This window comes from Corvus moneduloides, chromosome 7 (genome assembly GCF_009650955.1).
Source record: "Corvus moneduloides isolate bCorMon1 chromosome 7, bCorMon1.pri, whole genome shotgun sequence".
Taxonomy (NCBI): domain Eukaryota; kingdom Metazoa; phylum Chordata; class Aves; order Passeriformes; family Corvidae; genus Corvus; species Corvus moneduloides.
The window spans coordinates 36,400,892-36,421,305 of record NC_045482.1 but is presented as its reverse complement, the minus strand read 5'-3'; the positions used below and the strand labels follow the sequence as shown (position 1 = coordinate 36,421,305).

Sequence of the window (20,414 nt, the reverse complement as noted above, 5' to 3'; positions counted from 1 at the left end):
CTTTTGTTATCTCTCATAACTTCTCAATCTATTATGGTTAATCATTGATAAACAAACACTTTGACTTATAAAGTGGCAATCATCTCGTCTAAATTTAACTGTGTAAAAGTCAAACACCTACTCCAAGCTACTCGTGAAGGCTCCTTCTATAGATAGTGGTGACAGATTGGCATTTTCAGAGAGAGACTTATCCTACCTGTCTTACACACTTGTTTTAAGATGGGATTAATCACTCTGTGGAAGTACTTTCTTCTTTTTCTTTCCTTGGACTGACTTCAGTAAAAAGCAGCACACAAGCTTTGTTAACAAAAAAAAAAAAAAAAAAAAAGGGAAAAAAACCTCCAAGATATTATTTCAGGCCTTGCACTTGAATCCACAAAGGTATTTAGCCTCAAAAAGCACAGTTTCTCCAGGATGCAGAAAGCTTCCCCCTAAAGGCAGATGGGAAGAAGAAAGGTGGAGAAAGGAGCACAGCCTTTATAATAAAGTTTATCACCTGCCCCAACTCTCTGCCTTTAGGGCTGGTGAGAAGCAATGCCAAGGAGAGCCAAGACACAAGGGAATATCAGACTTATTTTACTCTGTATTGTTTTACCCAAAGAAACCATGGGGATTGTCATGTCAACCCCTCTGGATGGAATTCCAGCGACAGAAAGGTTTTCCAGGCTTTGGCAAGAGAAAAGGGCTGGCCAACAGCTATTCTGCTTCAGCAGAAGCAAAGCAAAACCAGCAAAACCCTTTTTCACATGAGATCAGCTCCAGCTCAACACAGGGAAGGACCACACACCAACCATGGCTTCAGGACATGAGCCTTAGGAGGCAATTCAACGGAAACTTCTAATACCCTTCAAATCATTCAAATGAAAAGATGCTGATGCTGAAGAGGGGAGAAACATTCTTCCTGGCGTCTCTCCATTTGAAATTCTGCTACAGTGACAGTATCTGGATTAGACTCCAGGACAGTATTTCTGAAACAGCAGGAACCCTGCTTACTGCATCAGTTTTAAATTATAAGCCTTCCAAAGATGTCAACACCACTTTCCTGGAGACTTTCTTCAAATTAAAACACTGAGCTTTTCCCCTGAGCCTTCACAGAGTCCTATGGATCCATTGCCCAGTGTCACAATTTGTATCGTGATTTGCCTACTTTGGGTCACTGCTACTTCTTCATTTCTGCTCTATAGTCAGCCTCACTCTTTGATGTTACTCAGTCACTATTTCCTTTCCCTTTACTTTTATCTCTGTCCTGGCATTCTTCCTTTAAGCATCCTCTCTACCAGATGGTCTCCATCTCTCCTTCAGAAGTGCCCAAAATATTCCTACTGCCTCCTCTTGATCTTCCCCCAGCAGCAAACCTCTTCATCCTACAGAGCTCAAATACCAATGGATTTCTCCTCCTTGCTGCTCTGCTTCTTTCTTGCACTTTGAAAAGGAATTCACTGGAAGCAGCTAACCTCCAATCCTCATTATGCACGATGCACTCATTTATAAGAGTTTACCCAGGAGAAAAATTCAGACGGGATATAGGCTGCTACAATTGCATTTTTTCAAGTGGAAACACATCTGATGTCTGCGTGCCGAACCGGAGCTCTAGTTTTTAAAACAGGAGCTCCAAATTTTGCATTTGGAAATCCATATGGATCCTTTAATCTGAAGGTCAAAACAGCTTTCATGAAAGATACTGAAAACAATGATACTTTATATTCACCAGCATAATTATATAAAGATGATTCAATATTGTAGTATCATCAGAGGATTCAGAAAAGTCTCTGTATTATGTATTTTTAAGATGGGGTTTAGATGGTGTAAGATGATGCTTCAGAAGTTTACAGAGAGGGGAAAAAAAAAATCTTGTCACAATTTATATCTTCCTAATAGGTCACTGAAACTCTGAGGATAACAATCGCTTTTACTTGCAGTTGGCAGTACACTGTAATCAGGAATAAAGCTCCAGATATTTTTGTGGAAGTACAAGCACTTACTAAATGCAGCAGCATAATAATGTATTATATATTATACAAATACAGCGAGGTGGGATTTGTGTTTGTCTCTTTGCAAGAGAAGAAAGAACTCTGAAATGACCTTCTGTTCATAAGTTTCTTTGAAAAAGGCTTGGCCTGAAACCACTTCACTACTATTGATATAGTCTGTTTCTGTACATAAATCTTAAATGTAAGCACGGCTTCAAAAAATAACTAAGCAATCACAAAGCTTTACTTTTCAGATTCAATTGCCTTCAAATCCTTTACTGAAGTCCCCTTGGCACTGTCACTTCAAAATCAGGATAATACTGTATAGTGTTTCTCAGTTTCAGTAAAACAAAAGCCTTATTGAATAAATATGTGTGAAAACGCTGCAAACAAAGCCATCTCAGCAGCCACCACCTGACCGTGCTGTGATGACCCTCCCTGGTGACCTGCGTGGGCTCGGCTCTCGACTTCTTGGCATATCCCAGCACTGCTCAATTCCACCGTCTTTGTCCCTAAAACTGTAGCAAAATACACATTTTCCTCACAGAAACCTAAGAGCAGGCTTTAGACATCAAGGAACAGCAAGGTGACCTAGGATTTCCATATGCAGGAAGCTGCTGATCAAATGGTATATCCTTTTTTTAATCTGCTTCTTGGATCGTGAGTAGAGAGGAAACCTTGTGGTTCTGCTAATCCCTTAACTCTGGGGTTTGTAAGGAGAGCTTACAACGTTACCCCGTCTTGGAAGCGTAAAGGCAGAGTAAAATATCCAGTATTTACTATCTCATGCCTCGTTCTGCTCTAAAAAAGGATGACTCAGGAATGCTTTTCTTTGTTCTACACGTCATCTTCTGCATATCCTACGTTTCCCTGTAGTTAAAATATTAGCTTGGGCCCATAGATCCCATTATTGCAGCGAGACAGCAGCACATGTCAATGTCCCCACGATCAGGTTGTGGGGCTGTGAGCTCATGTATCCAAATCCCTGAAACCAGAGTCACCCAGCAATTAATTCCTGACTTCTGGGCCCTCACTGTTGGCAGGAGGCACACAAGTAATGCTGCTTCACAGCTGACTGCACCAAACAGCCACAAATCAAGACAAGATCCACTGAATTAGATTTGATTGTCCTTTCAGAAAGGTTCTCTTATTAATTTTACTGCAATTTGTATTTCAGTTTGGTATCAAAGTTCCTCAACAGTCTTTGGAAGCACAAAGAAAATGTGTTTTTGCTAGCAGGTGAGGTAACCGGGACTTTTTTTCTCTTGTGGAAGGTTCATTTCAACATCTTTGCACTAAAAAGCAAGAATTATTGAAATTCTATTTCTGACTCATTAATTCTAGTAAAAAAAAAAATTATAAAGCAATTATTGAAAAGCAACTTCTTAAGCTGCAGAACAAGAAACAACAAACAAGCTGTTTGTAACAAATATGAAGAACTGTGAACCTGTAGAGTCCGAAGTACCAAAAGTGAGAGGGACACCAAATATTCAGAAAATATCCTGGTTCCCTCTGAAGACAAGAAATATCCAGCAGGAATGTCAGTACAAGCTGGTAGCTGGGTTGAGGTACTGCAATTTTATCTCACCTGAACACGAGGTGGTCCCAGCTCTGCCCGACCCTCTGGCAGTCCTGTGTCTGTGAAGCAAATGCTGGTTTTCCCCTCAATCCTTCCATTTCTAAACCTCTCATTTCCACAACCCCAGCCAGCAATGAGCAGTGCTCAAATCAGGTGTGCAGAGCCCAGGGAAGTGGCCTTGACATGGGCCAGGGTGAGGAGGGCAGCCTTCACTTAATAGTGGGACAGCTACAAAAACCTGATGCTTCACACTTTACACTGTGATGTGAAGCAGATGTCCAAGTCCTCGCTGTTAGAAAGGACAGATTAAAAAAAAAAAACAAAACAAACAGTGGATAAATGCTACAAATTGAGGTAGGGTCAGCTCTGCAATGTAGGACATTAGGCTAGACAGAGGCAGAAATAATTTTCTTGCAGATTAGAAGCAGATAAATGAGAGAGAGAAAGAAGGAAAGCATGCAGTACAGAAAGGAAGATAAGAAAGACGCTGTTCATCTTATGTATGGGAACCAACTGCTGCATATGTATTTCCTATGCAGTTTTAGTAACTATCCCCAAGATGTTAATCTGAAACACTTTGCAGGAAGTGGACCATCTATTTAATTTAAAATGTTGCTTGGAACACTGCAGGATTTTCAGATAATTCAGTTAAAGCACTGGACACTCAATCTGCTCAGCAAAAAGGCTACGGCCAGGATTTTGGATTTCACACATAGATGTAGATGTCTTACTTAGGAAGAAATGCACTTAAGCATTCAAGTTCAGTCATTTACGCTTGCACTGAAGCATTTTTTCTAAGATAGCTGTTTACTGACAACATCAAGTATAAATTACACATGCGTGACTGAGGACATACAGTCATCCACCACAGTTAGTGAGGGTGGGCACACACTAAGCCCAAAAATACAGGGTATTTCCAATGGAATTAATAGAAAAATAAACAACCTGTAAACTAAGGTGAATTCTTGTTCATAAATTAACACCGAATAGCCCAGTGGGAAATGTAACGTGCAGTTTTCACACATGCCAGAAGTTTGCTGGTGGTTGTGCCCATTAAAGGTGAAGGCTGTGTTACCAACAAGCACGTTTTCATCTGGCCTTAGACTCAGAAATAACAGTAAAAATCAAACACAAACAGTTATTTTCTTCCTTTTGGGATTTGGCACATGTGCTATAACAGACATGGATGGAAACTTCTAAAATAAATTAAAGAATGTACTTGTCAGTTTATTAATCAAAGTTTACCTGCTTCACATTACACGGAGACAAATTAAACAAGCTACCACGGTACTCAGAAAACATCTGCTAACAAAGTCAGAAGTAATGATAAACAAACTTGAGTTCCCTTTGTGGTTGATTTCCATCCAGCTGCATTTAATTATAAAAGAGCTATCAAAGAAAGCTCCCCATTAGCAGCTAATTCAGAATGACTTCAGAAGAAAATCCCAGAGCCTCCAGTGATATCTCTCCAACAACTTTCTCATCTCTGCAAGTGATTGAGAAGAGCTGAATTAGACCAGTTTAGTGATCAGTCCTCCCACTAACTGCCAGAGTAGAATGAAGATGATATATCTTTTCGGTACCTGTGATTGCCTGTTTTCAAAGTAGGACCTATAAGATGTAGCAGACTCTTCCTTGCAAGTAATCTCTGCCAAAAGCCTCAGTGCCAGCCAGAAATACAGAGATAACCCTGAAAATTGCTGTATGCATTTTCTAAAGCAGAGCAGCTGCTGATACCATGCAGAAAGGGAGAAAATTTGTCACTACAAGTTTTTTAATACAGTTTCTTTGACTTGGGTATTTTTCACAAAGAAATCGAAGATGTGGGCATTTATAAATATCTAATTCTGGTTTACAGCAATCAGGACTTTTTTTGTTAATGTAGCTAGAGATGCATATAGTCCCACACTCATGCTCTGAACCAGATGGCAACAACCTTATTATAGTTTTTATTATTTTTAAAAATAATTATAAATTAATAAAGTTGTTAAAATATAGCAGCCACTCTTAAAAAAAATTAAAAATAATGAAAAAAGCAAATACATCAGGGTTCCCCTATAACTCCTTAAATTGAGAAATTTTGGTAATTTCATAGATGGACAACCAAAGTCAAGTTAAAAAAGTGAAAGATTTTCAGTGCACCCAGATCTACTAGGAATTTTTATAAAATTCCATAAGGACCAGCTATAATCACACACCCCAAAAGAGCTCTGTGTACACAGCAATGCACGAGCAACTTGTAGCATATCACTATCAGAAGGTTTGGACAACAAGAAGACAAATTTGATAAACCTTTGAAAGATTTTTCCTTTTTTTTGTTTTTTCCTGCCTTGTTCTTTTCCTACAAGACAGTAATGGGTGATTCTTCCCTGAAAGCTCACTGCTGCCTGGCCAGCAAGCAAATATGAAATCAAAAGCCCCGTGTGCCAGATCTGCACAGCTGTATTTGTGCTCCCGCGGCTCCCAGAGGAGCGCACACCACATGTCGGTTCCCTGACTTGGGGTGGGTTGGTGAGGTGTAAGTTAAAAGGGCAGCTGTACACTCCGGGAAATTTTCCAGATTCATTTTCTACCAATTGCTTTAACAACGCCACAAGCCACGCTGAGGAGGTTGGGATGCTGGGTAGCACAGGTAGGAAATAGAAAAAATTTCCTACAGCTTCTTCCTGATCCAGTCCCCAGGCTCTCTTGAAAAATCTGTGGGCTCTTTATAGAGGGGTTTTTTTTTTCCCTGCAAGAATAAAGGGGTTGGCTCTGATTGCTGCTATTCTAAGAGGTTAAGGGAATATTATATATCCACATGGTAATCAACCAAGGTTTCGTGTAACTGTTGCTCTTGATGTGGTTCTTCCAGACTCTTCCAGAAAAGAGTTTATTGATGTACCTGGCCTAGAAGTTGGAGAGCCAAAGGAAGAAAATGATAACACAGTTTAACAAACCCTTTGTTTACGTAAACATCCATCCACAATCTGTGTCTGGTGGGGTGAACATATGGCTTTAATTTTACCCTTGGCACATGGATCAAACAGTGTTGCCAGTATCTATTGTTCTCCTCATAACAATATGCCTGGTGGTTTCAACATATCCTCTCCATTAGCTGGCTTCAGATCAAGCATTGCTGTGTATGTGCTTGTGTCTCCATAAAACTGGAATATGGATCTCTTTTTTGCCTTCTTTGTACCAAATGTGTAAGAAGGAACACAGTTGAGAATGGTGGTCAACTGTTCCTGTGAGTCATGAGAACAGCTCGCTTCGGAACGCGTGGCGGAGCAGGCACTGGGTGGGAAGGAAGAGTTGCATTGGATCTGAAAAACCATGGCCATGTAGCTCAGGCTTTTCAAAAACCAGACGAAGTGGTGAGTCACAGATCCTTATCCCATTTTATCTGGCCTTTAGCAAACCTTTCTGGATTTGGTCCATCTCTGATCTACATGAGCCCTGCTCTGGAGCATGGACACACCACAGGTGGTTAGGAGAAGGGTGATTGGGGTTGCTTTTCCTTGTTGATTTTCCCTCTCCTTATTTTTTCGGTTTTATTTCCTTCCCACTTCTAGAGAAGGCCACAATAATGCTTTTTTTCTTTTAGAAATTTCCAGGTTCTACAGAGGCAGCACAGCAGATGAGATTGGGATCTGGGAAGAAACCTCCAGTGGACTCCCCGAGCCAGGGTAGCTTGTCATCTCCATGCTAATCTTCTCAGCTCCTGTCTGGGCCTCTGGAGCGCCAGCTCTGCTTTCTTATGCTTCCAGCAGCAATCAAACTTGACATTTCTCCTCTATATTGTGCTGCGTTTCAGCCTGTACTTCCAAATGTTTGATCCAAAATCCATTTCAGTCAGTGGAAGGAATTCATTGCCTGGAACATACTTTGGATCTGGCACCTTCTTTCCACCTGATCACTAATTCCTGATTTATATTCGATAAATCAGTGAGAAAACAGAGCTTTCTGATTTCTCTGGTGCCATTTCCACAATAATGGAGAAAATCTCACTGAAGAAACATTATCACTGGTAAAAACAGAAATTATATCTGGGCCATTCAGGAAATTTACTTTGTTTAGTAGTTTCTTTCATTCATGACATCTTGTTTTCTAAGGCTGAAACATGATGTTGGAGAGGAAGTGGCTGGGAAGGGTTGATGGTGCCTCAACCATTTGTCCTACCTGGAGCAGAAGCTGCTGCCTTGGGAGGAGGTGCCCTGACACCCTTGGTTGCTCTGGGGCCCTGCATGTAGCATAAAAAGATGAGTGAAATCTTGTGGGAGCACTGCAAGGAGGCAGCTCTGGGAGATAACACAGTGGTGATCAGCACCACCAAAAATAGGGCTCTGCAGGCCTTTTTTTTCCCATGCTCTCATGACACTCCTCCTCACTGGAAGTAGTAACTCTGAAAAGCCTCGGGGTTTATTCAGTGTTTCTGTTTTCTTCCTACTGCACTGTTTCTCACTTGCCTGTTTCCCCCCAATTTTGATGTTTTACCTTCTGAATATGCTGAATCCAAGCCCAGTGCTTTGAATGATTTCACTGACCCTGCCGTTCTGCATGCCAGCACAGATACATATCTTTTAGGTTTACTTTTATCTATGCTAATTTCACTTCCCCCTCACATTTGCAAGCAGAGAGCAACTGCACGGCTTCCTGTGCATCCCAGGCTACAATTTAAGGAGTTTAAGAAGAGTTAGGCTTGCTGCTGCTTGTGCTCTCATATATATTCAAACACAGCTTTCGGTCTCCGCGCTACACATGTGCTTCAGCCTGTTCTCGACTGTCACAGTGATAACATTTCTATACAAACTCATTCATTAAGACTATCAGACTGTAATTATCTCTGCTGTGCAGAACGAATGCAGGTTTCCCCCTGTAATGGCATGGCAAGAGAAGGAGAAGAGGGGGTAGAAGAGCCCTCCTTTCATTTTTAGAATGACTGTTTTGCTCTGAAAGCCATGGCAGTTCCGCCATTACTGGAAAGCCTAAAAGTAACATCCAAGTCCTAACGCTTAGTGGCTGAACCCATCAAGAAGCAGAATCCTTCCCTGAATGAATCAGGCAGTCTCTATAATTTTGATATATATTTTTGTGTCAAACAAAATCTGGGGAATTCTTTCCCCTAAAAACACGTGTGGGAGGTGGGGACACTAGGAGTTAGCAGGAGAACAGAGTCCTGTATTATTCAAGCCTTATGTGGCAAAACCCCCAGTGCATTAATTTTGAAACTGTCTAATACCACAGATTTATTTATTATAGAATTAATTACCTTGCTTGAAGTAATTAATTACCTTACTTGAAGTGGCACTCATTGACACATGATATTTTGTCTAATTCTCTACTGTGCATAAAAATGCAATATATTGTAATATAAATTGTAGCTGTTATTGCTTTAAACACCAATTTAATCAAGGGGTTTGACAAATGTAACAATAGACTGATTACTTTTTTTGTCAGTATTTTATGTTAGGACTTTGTCAATTTTACTATCAGTTTGATTTCATTCTGAAATAGCAAGTTATCATAACAAAAGTACTCTTGTCCTAATCCATGCAGTTTAAAAAATGTTTAATCCACCCTGGTCATTGCCACATTAGGCATAGAACAGAATTTAGGTTTAAATGCAGTGAAAATCGAGAGCACAGCTCAACACAAACACATGGGTCAAGCATCAGAGTTACTACAGGGTTATGTTTGACTTGGTTCTCCTATCTGTGTCCTGGGTACCCTCAGCAGTTGCTGGAGCTCTGTTTGGGATAGACTTGAGGTGTGGAAAGAGATTTCTAACCAGACATCCCTGGTGAACTCCAAAAAGTCCTGCTGGTGAGGGAGTTAAAGCAGTATTAAGCCAAACTGAAGCAAATGCTGGCATATAATTAACACAGCATTGTCAAAGAGAGCTCATGGTTTAATTTTAGTGGGGAAAATATGGTATCTCAGATACCATGATATGGGTGTTTGTTCACAGCCACTGTACCTGTCAACTATTATTATCCTGATGCTGCCGTGTTCCCTGAACTGTTCTGATATTTTAACAAGAAGAGAATTTTCTCTGATGTGCCATCTGTAAGGCACAGTTTACCAAAGGAAAACTTTATCTCAAATTTTTAATAATTTTCTGTCAATTCCAATAAAATCAGATATATTTTTATAATACTTACAAAATAATAGCAAATGTGACTCACCACATGTGCCACTATTTCATATGATATTCTTCTTCTCCCACTGACTTTTCTTTCCAGCACAAAATGCAATTTAAATGTCAACTTGAACTAAAAAAGTTACATTCCTGGGGAGATTATTGGTATCTTGTACAATCTCAAATAATTCTACTTCTTTCTACTACTTTACCTGTTTTCTTCTATTTCAGTATCTCATTGTTCAGGTTCTAAAATTAATAAATGGTGGAAGGAATGAAATAATGCACAGTTTGTTTACATATAAATGACAGGACAAATCATAGAATTATGGAATGCTTTGGGTTGGAAGGGACATCAAAGCTCATCCAGTTCTTCCCCCTGCCATGGGCAGGGACACCTTCTACTATTCCAGGTTGCTCAAAGCCCCATCCAACCTGGCCTTGGACACTTCCAGGGATCCAGGGGCAGCCACAGCTTCTCTGGAAAATTTGTTCCAGGGTCTCACAACCTAATTTCTTCATAATATCTAATCTAAATGGACAAAAGATATTGCAAATCAAGTGTATAGGCAGGACAGAGAATGTCCACGCAGGAGCTGCAGGTCTGCTTTGTTCTGTCCAGAGATCCTGTGTTTGGGAAATTCATTCAGGATTTTGAGAATGTTTAAATTATTATATTTTGGATTTACCTGAGACTTTCAGGTTCCACAAGGAAAGCTGTCATCCATAAGCAAAGATATTTGCATTCTCCATGAGGTTTTCCATTGGGGAAGTACCACAGCCTGAGTTTTCCCTTCTGGGACATGGAACAGCAGACTTCTCCAGCTCAAGCTCACTGTCACATAGTCAGGAAACAGCGATGGCAACCAACTACCCCACCTTAATGCCAGAGTTCAAATCCCTTCCCTCACTGCTGAATTTATACACATTTTTCACTTCCATAAAAACATCTTAATTCATAATGCCGGAGAGTTGTCACGATCTTTCTTTCCTAGTGATTGCTTTTCCTCTGAAATGCCTAGGAAGACTGCTGAATGTCATCCTCGACTCCCTATAGTGTTGCACAACAGGCATGAGAAAGATGGAAAAAAAGTTTTGCTGACATCAGTTAGACGTCAGCAAGTTTAGTGCTGAGGTTTAGCCCTAATCTCTGTGTCTTAGTTTCTTAATTCCAACACTCCTAGTGCTCCCCAGTTTGTGAGAATACAGAATAAAGACTGGCACAAGCAGCTCCTCCATTTTTTGAGTCACAGAAATAACTTGGACTGTTCCACTTCAGGAGAAATAAGGATTATGATGTCAAACAAACTGAGGACTCACTGCTGCCTGACTTAAAAAAGATGGAGATGGTTTAGTCTAAATGAAAATTAGAGGTTCAATATGTCAAAGACACCAAAGGCACCATGAAAGGTAGGAAGCAGGCTCTGATTCAAAATGAACTCTAAACTCACCTGGAATTGCCGTGGGAAACAGTTGCTGGAAAAACCATCTGGAAAAATTCCTCCAAGAGGAGAGTTGTTGGTCAACCTGCTTGGGCCCTTCATCCAGTCTGAATACAGAGTTTTCTTACAGGCACGAAAGGTTCAGCTGTGCCACAGATTTCCAGGGTCTTGATGGTATCTGCAGCAATGGACGAGACCTGCATCAAGAAATGTTCACCAGGAGATTTTTATACAATGATTTTCTAGTGAGATTATTGAAAACTGGGGTTAGAGTCAAGTTCTATATACTCACACTGACTTCAAGGGCCAGTTGCACATCTGAAAAACCACTCTTTCTTTCTTTTTCTGGAAATCTGTGCGTCACCCACCGTTCTCACCTAACTTCTGCAGCAAACAGGTGAGGACCTTGCTAGCTCCCAGCTTTGATTCTTGCCTGCAGTAAAACCCATCCTTTGCAGAGAATGGGGGATGATCCTTCAGGAAAAAAACCCCAGGCTTTAGGATGCATTTTATTACTCACTTTCTGACTCTCAGTTTAATAAAGACAGATATATTTAAGGTGTCTGAGTTCTGCCAAGAGGGAAGGTCTCCTGCAGCCCCTGTATATTCTAGAGTTTTTTAGGGTTGCTCTGCTCCATGGACAAATGAAGAGCACCTCATACTGCCTGTATTTACCCCTCAGAGGTGTTGGAGGCTGTAATTAATTACTGTTTGTAGAACCCATTGAGATTGTTAGAGAAAGGCACTAGAGAGTGAGTGGTGTTATAAATTATTACACTTGAAAACGTTCAAACTCTTCAGCCTTCCACTGCTTGCCTTCACACAAACTTGAAGCATTTCCCTTTCTCCTCCTGGAATAAAATTTGCCCTCTTGACATGCACAAACCATTAGAGAGGCTGTGCTTACAAGCACCTAACAGTATTTTCTCAAGTTTATTTTGACATTGACTTTTAATCAACGTGACGATGATTGAAAAAGCCAGTCCAACATTTCACTAAAAAGGAATATTAAAAGTGCATTGATTGTGTCTGCAAAGATATGCAATTAAAAAGTATAAGTGCTGTTATTTAACACTTGACTTTACTTATTTTGAACTCTTGTGGCCCTGTTGTGTACATGGTTAAATGTGCAATGCTGTGTGTTTCAAGTAACTTGGCTGTAAGCAATTTTATATTTTAATGAAAATAATTACAGTTTGAGTAATATGAAGTGTATCTGAAGTATAACCCCTGATGCTACTTCCCCAGAATTAGCTGTGATATAAATTATCATAATTTATTATGGTGACTCTGTGCTTTATGTGTTTATAGGGGATCCTGGCTAGCAATGATGATTCTTAACTAACAAAGGATTGCATTTCAAAAGCAATTTTTTCTTGGATCTCCTCTGTAATTCTTCCCCAAAAGTGATATGATTTAACTGTGCTGCAGTATGTGCTATTGCAAAGATGGCATTATTGTGCTGTCATTTTGACAGCTTACTTTAATTTACACCATTTAATGGGTGAATACATTTTTTAAAAATCTGGTGTTATTCTTTCTTAATATACCATATGCCATCGATCCCACATGCACTTCTTTGCATAAGCACACCAAGTTACAGAGTGGTATAAAGCAACCTATGTGTCATGTACAACCTCTCCCTTGAGTGACACATCAGAAGCTCAGGTCCTCTCTGTTCTTCAAGGATTTCAGTGGATCCTGTGACATTTCTGAGCCTCGAGCTGAAATATGTTACATGATACGTGATGTCCCCACTGGCATCTGTCCACCTCAGAGATGGGCACTTTTCAGATACGCTGTACAAAAATAAATTTCTGAAAGTCATTTGCCTTGCTAAAAGCAGCAATATAGAAAGTGTAAAGACTGTTGTAATTACATTACTGCAAAGGCCAGTATCTGCAGCAGCTGGTTTCAATTCCTACCACTATTTTAAACTATTTGGTCAAACAAAATCTCTTCCAGCTCCTGACACATTTTGCCAGCTAATGGTAACTACTCATCAGCACGGGCAAAGGTTGGACAATCATTCCCTTTGTGTCCTTTTGGGGAGGGCAGCCTGATCATTCCTCCGTCTGAGGAATTTCAGGGTCACCTCCAAAGGAAGCAAAGAATACAGGTGTTTGATCCAGGCCTGTCCACGCCTTTCCCATAAATGTACACCTCAGCTCAGCAAACATCAGTTCATTAGAGCTTTCCCATCCAGACTCCTGTACTTAAGCAACCTTCCAAAAGGATTCAGATACTCAGTCTACCAAGGCCAGGTTGGACCGGGCTTGGAGCAGCCTGGTCGGGTGGAAGGTGTCTCTGCCCATGGCAGGGATTGGAACAAGGTGAGCTTTAAGTTCCCTTCCAAACCAAACCATTCTATAATTATGTGATTCTACCCATGTTACAAAGTGACCAGAGGATGCCACTGGGAGCAATCCCTCCTCCTCAGGAGGATCTGCCACCCTGGGTTCATGTAGCGTGTGAAAGCATGTCCACAGTTCCCAAGTCACACCCGGCTTTCCTCTGCCTTGCTTGGTCCTGCCCACAAAAAACCTTTTGTCAATTTGCTCAGCAGAGCCTGCAATCCTGGCCCAGGAATAATCTCTGAAGGCTTCAGAAAATGTGCTGTGGGACGTTATCTCAGTAGAGGAAAATTTCGTTTGGGAAGCAGCCCAATTTAAGAAAACAATTTCATGACAGCGTGGAAAGCAAGCTGATGATCCTCCAAGAACTTAACTTTATTTGGTAGACTTTTGTCCGCTTTCCAAGGACACCTAAGAGTTAAATAATTTAAGACTATAACAAAAACAACAACAAAAAGATATCTCAGTCATTCCATTTTCCTGTTACAAATATTATTTTTGGACAGAAATTCTGCAAACAAAAGTTCAAGATGAGCTAAAGATTTTAAGCAGGAGGTATCCAAGGCTGAAAAGGATTTTGTTGACATGAACTGAAGAAATACAAGATACCTTTATACTTACTTAGCTCTTTGATGTTATACGTGATACCCAGTATGGCATTACAACCAACTGTACATGTCATAAAAATACACAGATTCCATGTGGAGTGAACCTGCAGAGAATTAATCCCTCTGCCAAGGTGTATCCTGAAACGTATTATGCCACCCTTGCTTCAAACTCCAGTTTACACATTCCCTGCAACTCGCGTGACCAGAAACATTAAAACACCCCAGCAAAAACATGAAAAACTATAATTTTAAGTTCCATCCCACTGAATGATGGGATTTGAAATGAGAAATCACATTAAATATTTAGAAAATTGTGTGCTTTTTAATAAATGTCAGCTATCGTGGAAAAAAAATATGTAATTCGCCTTTTTTTTTTCCACGCTAAGACAAGACAGTAGGGTTTGGGTCTGGAGCACAAGTCTGATGAGGAGTGGCTGAGGGAGCTGTTTAGGCTGCAGAAAAGGAGGCTCAGGGGAGACATCTATAACTCTCTACAATTCTGTGAAAGAAGATTTTGGTGAGGTGGGCTCAGTTTCTTCTCCAAGGTAGCAAGGGACAGGACAAAACAGCCTCAAATTGCACCAGGTGAGGTTTAGGTTAGATATTAGGAAAATGTTTTTCATGGAAATGGTTGACAAGTATTGGAACAGGATTTCCAGGGAAGTGTTGGAATCACCATCCTTGTAGTTTTCAAAAATAGTGTGGATATTGCCCTAGGGGACATGATTAATGGAAAACATGGTGGTAGTGCTGGGCTGATGATTGGACTCAAGGATCTTAAAGGTCTTTTCCAGCCTTAGTGATTCCACAATTTCAACTGTGTCTCACCTAAAAAAACTGCTGGGAATTTTATGTTCCCAGAAATGAGCTATTTGTACATAACAGAGCAGCAGATGCTGACAACTGACACACACTTCCTGCACCTACTGAAAACTACCAACATCTTAAATTATCTCCAGGTGCTGTGAAAAAGCTGCAGACCCCTGGACAGCCAGTCAGAAAATGAACACAAATGTGATTTCTTGGGGTTTTTACGCATTTGCTTGACTGACCACTTCAGGTAGAAAAATATCAGAGTGAAACAGTAAATAAAATGCAGCCAATATTATGCTTTAGGAAGGGACTTTCATTCATAACAGGTTTTTTTACTCATTTGCTGTTTGCAGAAGTCGTCTCTGAGGCAGGATTTGCATTGGGCTTTGCTTCAGGAGTAGAGAAGTTGCATATTTTAAATCTGTAGCAGAAATCCTACAGAGTAGAAGGGGCAATGAACACCAACTCCTTCTCCCTCCAGTGCGAAAGGAGCAATGAGAAATTTTACAAGTTGGACACACAGCCCTTTGACCCGTGTGATACTGGATAACCTTCTGCAGTGCCAAGCAATGGATCATCTTACCTGCTGCTGCAAACCAGACTTCCTTATGTGCTTGGAAAGGACACTTCCCATGTCTGAGACAGAATTCCTGTCCTGTTTCACCTATGGAAGAAAATCATAACAAAACTAAACCCACAAACAAACAAACCCCACAAAAAAAAAAACCAAACCAAAACAAAACCAAACAGATAAACAACAAAAAAGCCAAAACCAAACCAAAAAACAGAACAAAGAGAAACTTTATAGAAACTTGAACTCAACCCCCAACATATTTCCCAAACCAGCCTTGACAAAGTACATTTCTTGTTACATCCACCCCACTTTTCAGGGTGGAAACGGAGCTCTGGAAAAATGCAGCAGAACTGAGAGGCCCTGATTGAAAGGAGAGTTTCTGGACACTGAGAAAAGCATTGCAGCAGATTGGTGCTGTATCATATTTGTTTCTGGTGGATTTAGTTGGTCAGCCCTCTTCCTCCTTCCATGCAACACATGATCTATAGCACACACATATGGTCACCAGCATAGAGGCAGCAAATGCCAGATCAGATAGAAAAAGACTAAATTTAAGAGGTTATAAATGTCTTTTCATAATAGTATATATTCAATACTGTCACTAAAGTAAGAGTCCAAAGACAATATGAACACTTTTCTCCTCTTTTATGTGATCTTAAGAAAATAATTTCAGTTCTACATAGTAATGACTTTGCTACATTGTTAAAAGGTGATTAAACAGGCAAAACAATTTTCATTTTGAATCTCTAAGGAGAACCATTGCCCTAGTGAAAATAAGTCAAAAATTTTTTTTCCTGCCATGAGGTCATAAAAAGGTGAAATATTTTCAGTGGGAAGGAGGACAGGGATGTTGTTGGTACAACACATCCCGAGTGTCACACTGAGGGGGAGATGGAGGCCTTGTGAAATCAGTTCTGTGTCACCTCTCCAGCTGTGTCCAGCCCCCTCTTTGCAGTTCTAAACACAAATCCAGCTTTATGTATCTGCAAAAACCCTGCCACAGAAACATTTTCTTCAAAGAGATGCTGAGATTTGTTTTATCAGATAATGCTGCAACCCTGTCTAACATGGCACATGAAGAAAGAGAAACTTCCCTAAAAACATTCCAACCTCCTCTTTGTGCCACCCACACGTGCAGTCATGACTGAAAGACAGAGTGAATCTCACGCACTGCAGAGCCTCTCTGCCCTTCGTGCTGGAGCCTGGGCAGGAATCACCCTGGGAGCCACAGTCAGGCTACCAAAGGCAGAGCAGGACTTCCCGGAGGCCTCCCTTCCCTCCTCAGCACAGAGCTTGGCACTCCCAGCGCTCTTTGGGGGTTCATCACAATAAAAACCTGGCCACAAGACCTAGAATCAAAGGCACCGAGCTACAAACCCTGCTGAAAGTCTGGCACTTTGCTGAATTGTCGAAATACTTCTGGTCAAAATATGGCCATAATCACTAAAATATGCAAACACCTTTCATAATCAGCAGTATTTGCTCACGTGAATAATTTTATTGACTTTGGTCACAGGAAATGCTAATTTTGTGTGACACAGGGAAGGACTTCTAAGACCTAGAAGACAACAATGGCATAAATATTGCAAAGACAGAGCTATCTAAGACTGTATCACTACAGCTTCAGTGGATGCAAAGCAGAGGCAGTGCTAGTTCTGCAAATACTTCTGCATCACCTCATCAGTGTGTGGGAGAAAGACGTTGACTTGTATCCCCTGGAATATACATAGAAGCAAAGAGATGGTAGACAGAAAGATGGAGATTTTATTGTAGGTGATCTTTAAGGTCCTTCCCAACTCAAAATTTTCTATGATAGGAACATATTTGTGAAGCACAAAACAGTGACTCAGTGCCTGAGAAAGGATAGGCAAAATCCTTGCTTTATGGGTGTTGTTTTTGTTCAGTCTCAAAAAACAGTTGCACAGTTGAGACACTCAACATCTGAGTTCCAAAAGGAGTGCTCCTCATTAAGGGATCAGCTCTATAATAAATCAGCTAATGGACCAGGGTGCACCATCAGCTGATGGCAGGTATACTTCAAGACAAACCTCTGCTCCAGCACATTTATAAAGGTTTTTCAAACAGGGTCCTGGGTCAGACCAGACATAGCAGTCTTACAATATTTTCTTTAAGTATTGCCCAGCCTTGGAAATACAGCTGAACGTCTTGGATTCTTCTCATAAAGTGAAAAGGGCCATGTGTCTTGTAAAGACAAGCCCCAAGGGAACTGAGGTAAAGTATTTTTGTAGCCTTAACACAAATTTTCCTTGTGTTTATGACTTCATTATTTTAGTGGGTGTGTTATTTCAGTGGGTTTTTCAGCTACTTATTTTCTATCTTCTTTATGGTTCTCTTTTTTTTTCTGTCTACTTTAAATAAGGAAAATGGACTCAACAGATGATGCAGAGGTCTTTACAGCAGAGCTACCGTTTTTCGTTCCTGTTTCCAGAACCTCGAAGAATCATGTGCTTAAGATGCTCAAAGAATATTTTTGTAACACAATATTAAAGTTACTGTTGATGTCTGGTCAGTGTAAAAGCTCCCCATATGAGAAGAGGTGAAAATTTTAGGCATCTATCTTCTGTTAAGCGTAGTGAAAGAGTTAAGACAAAATGAATTAAGGGAACACAACTGACAGCAGAAAAATTGTTTCTGATTAGCAGGAAAACCCAGGATTAGGATGTGGTTACTCTGTAATTGCAAAATCTGATCTTCAGTAATATCTGGTGGGGTTTTAGGGAAAAATGCAGCAAAAGAACTGAAAACTAATACTAAGCTCATTTAAAGTGAATTAATCCAAAATACTCGTCTCCATACCTATGAGGTTCCTATGAGGTTCCCCCTACATTGGGAGAGCCCTACCTCTGCAAAAAGCTGTTGGGATTGGTAGGACAGATGTGGTGTAGCACATCTGTCTGGCCTGGGCAGAGTGGCTATCACAAAAGTACCTTTTTTCTTGGAGCAGCTTCAGCCAAAATGCACAGAGACAGCAGCTATTGATCAAGCAGAGCTAAACCAATGACCCGCCCAAATTGCCGGTTTATTAATTATCACTTCTACTTTACCTAATGTCAACTCACTTACCATATCTGCTTTGCTGGTAGCTTGTTTGCCCAATTAGCAGTAATTTGCATTTTAACTGAGCCTGTAAGTTCCCTGTAAAGTCTGTGCTTGGGGACTCCAGTGATCACCAAGTTGCTGGTCAAAGTTTTGATAAGAAGTAATGCTTGAGTAAATCCTACAAGCCAACACCCTAAGGCAAAGTAATTTCATGGTAGGGATGGCTGAGTAAAATAATAGCAAGCATGGAGCTTTTCTCAAATCCAGAGCCAAATCTCTTACAAGACATGAAGTTCTCATTTTTCTTTTTTTAATTTGTCATAGACTTTTGTCTTGAAAAATAAAATGCAAACCAAAATATCAAGACAAAAATCTATTCTTGGATTTATGGCATGAGAAAATCCAGGAAGGAAAGGAGACCTCAGGAGAAAAGCCCATTTTCACATTTTTACACAGCTTTCTAAGCGTTCATAGTGGCAGAAAAAGGTACATATAGCTAAAAAACCAAAAAGAACCGAAACATGTGGAGTCACTTTCCCTACCAAGTCGAAAGAGTTGGTACAGTGCATTAAAACCTGGCAGACTCCTGACATTCCACTCCATGATGTGCAGGCTGAATCTTCAGCAAGAGCCTGTGAACACCGAGTTGTCCAGTGCTCAGCTCTTCCAGCTGAAGGTGTCTCGAACACTCTGTTAATTTCGTTCAAATATATTCAAAATACAGTGGAGAGATAAAAGTACGTACTACAGGCATAGGAAATGTTCAAGGCAACAGGCAGAAGTGAGTTCAAAGGAGAGCAGATAAGTTCCTGTAGTTAATGTTTTCCTGTTTCAAACAAACAAAAATTGCAAGAAAAGTATAAATGTAATAGATTTAATACATAAAAGAGTGTGGTAGGAAACACCAATACATGATTGACTCAGCTGAACACAGACTAGAGTGAGGAATACTGCCTCATGGATTATCTTAAGGGGAAACCAATGTCCCTTCTTCCCCACTCAAAAAAAGGCAACATAATTGAATTTCACACAGACATGATTGGACTTAACATCAACCAAATAAAGATGCACAAAGCAGGTCATAAGAATGAATTAAGAATGTAAAGTCTATCACTCACCTCTCCCCTGTAGCTTAATTTCTCCCTTTGTTTCCTTCTGGTTTTAGTGTTTCAGAGAACGCTTGAATTTTAACTTCTCCTCTTATACACAAGACTATCCATTGCTCTCGATCTGCTCTCTCTTTCTGCTGAAGGACCTCAGCCTTCATGAAGCAACCCAATTCTGCTTGCAGGCCCTTTTGATTAGGCACTCCTTGTTGAGTGAGATCCAACCAGTGGAAAAAAAGAAGGATATGTAAAAAGACATTGGTCACTAACAAAATCAAAACAGCAGCCAAAGGTGCCTACTCTGCAAGTGCTGTGTACTGTGGTTGGACAATTTGAATCCCATGGAAACCACCCTTGGGTTTGGGCAGGAGAGCTCGACACTGGCTATAAATTATTTGTACTGATGGTCAGGATCTGGCCATTGAGCTGGACAGATTTGCTCACCCCTTCCTTTACCAAGAGATTTTCTGAGCCTCTTTTTGTACGTGGTGTAGGGCTCAGGGACCTGCTGCAATAGGGTCATGTGGGACAGAAGCCTCATAGAAGTGGATATCGGTGCCCTATTCACACCTTCATCTAATTTTCCTAGAAAAGCACCAATGAGGGAAGCTGCTGCTCATTGTACTCTAACAATCTATCCAAAGGTTAAAATATTGATCCTTACCTACAATATAATGTAGCTTGACATGTTTCATCAAGCATGTTGTTCTCACTTCACTTCCAGACCACTTCTCTGAAAAGTAAAAGAAGTAAAAAAACCTGCGAAGATTGCTACTAACATGTAAAA

The 20,414-nt window shown here is 40.5% G+C and overlaps 1 long non-coding RNA gene across 1 annotated transcript in view; it reads right to left on the bottom strand.

The window, feature by feature from the left end:
* Window positions 1-20,414, bottom strand: part of LOC116446630 — a 146,499-nt gene that overhangs the window by 64,580 nt on the left and 61,505 nt on the right. The window contains exons 8-11 of the long non-coding RNA XR_004241293.1: window positions 20,292-20,360; window positions 19,640-19,832; window positions 15,471-15,551; window positions 11,122-11,290 (exon numbers count right to left, since the gene is read on the bottom strand). This is a non-coding gene — a long non-coding RNA (uncharacterized LOC116446630). The remainder of the gene's footprint in view (window positions 1-11,121; window positions 11,291-15,470; window positions 15,552-19,639; window positions 19,833-20,291; window positions 20,361-20,414) is intronic.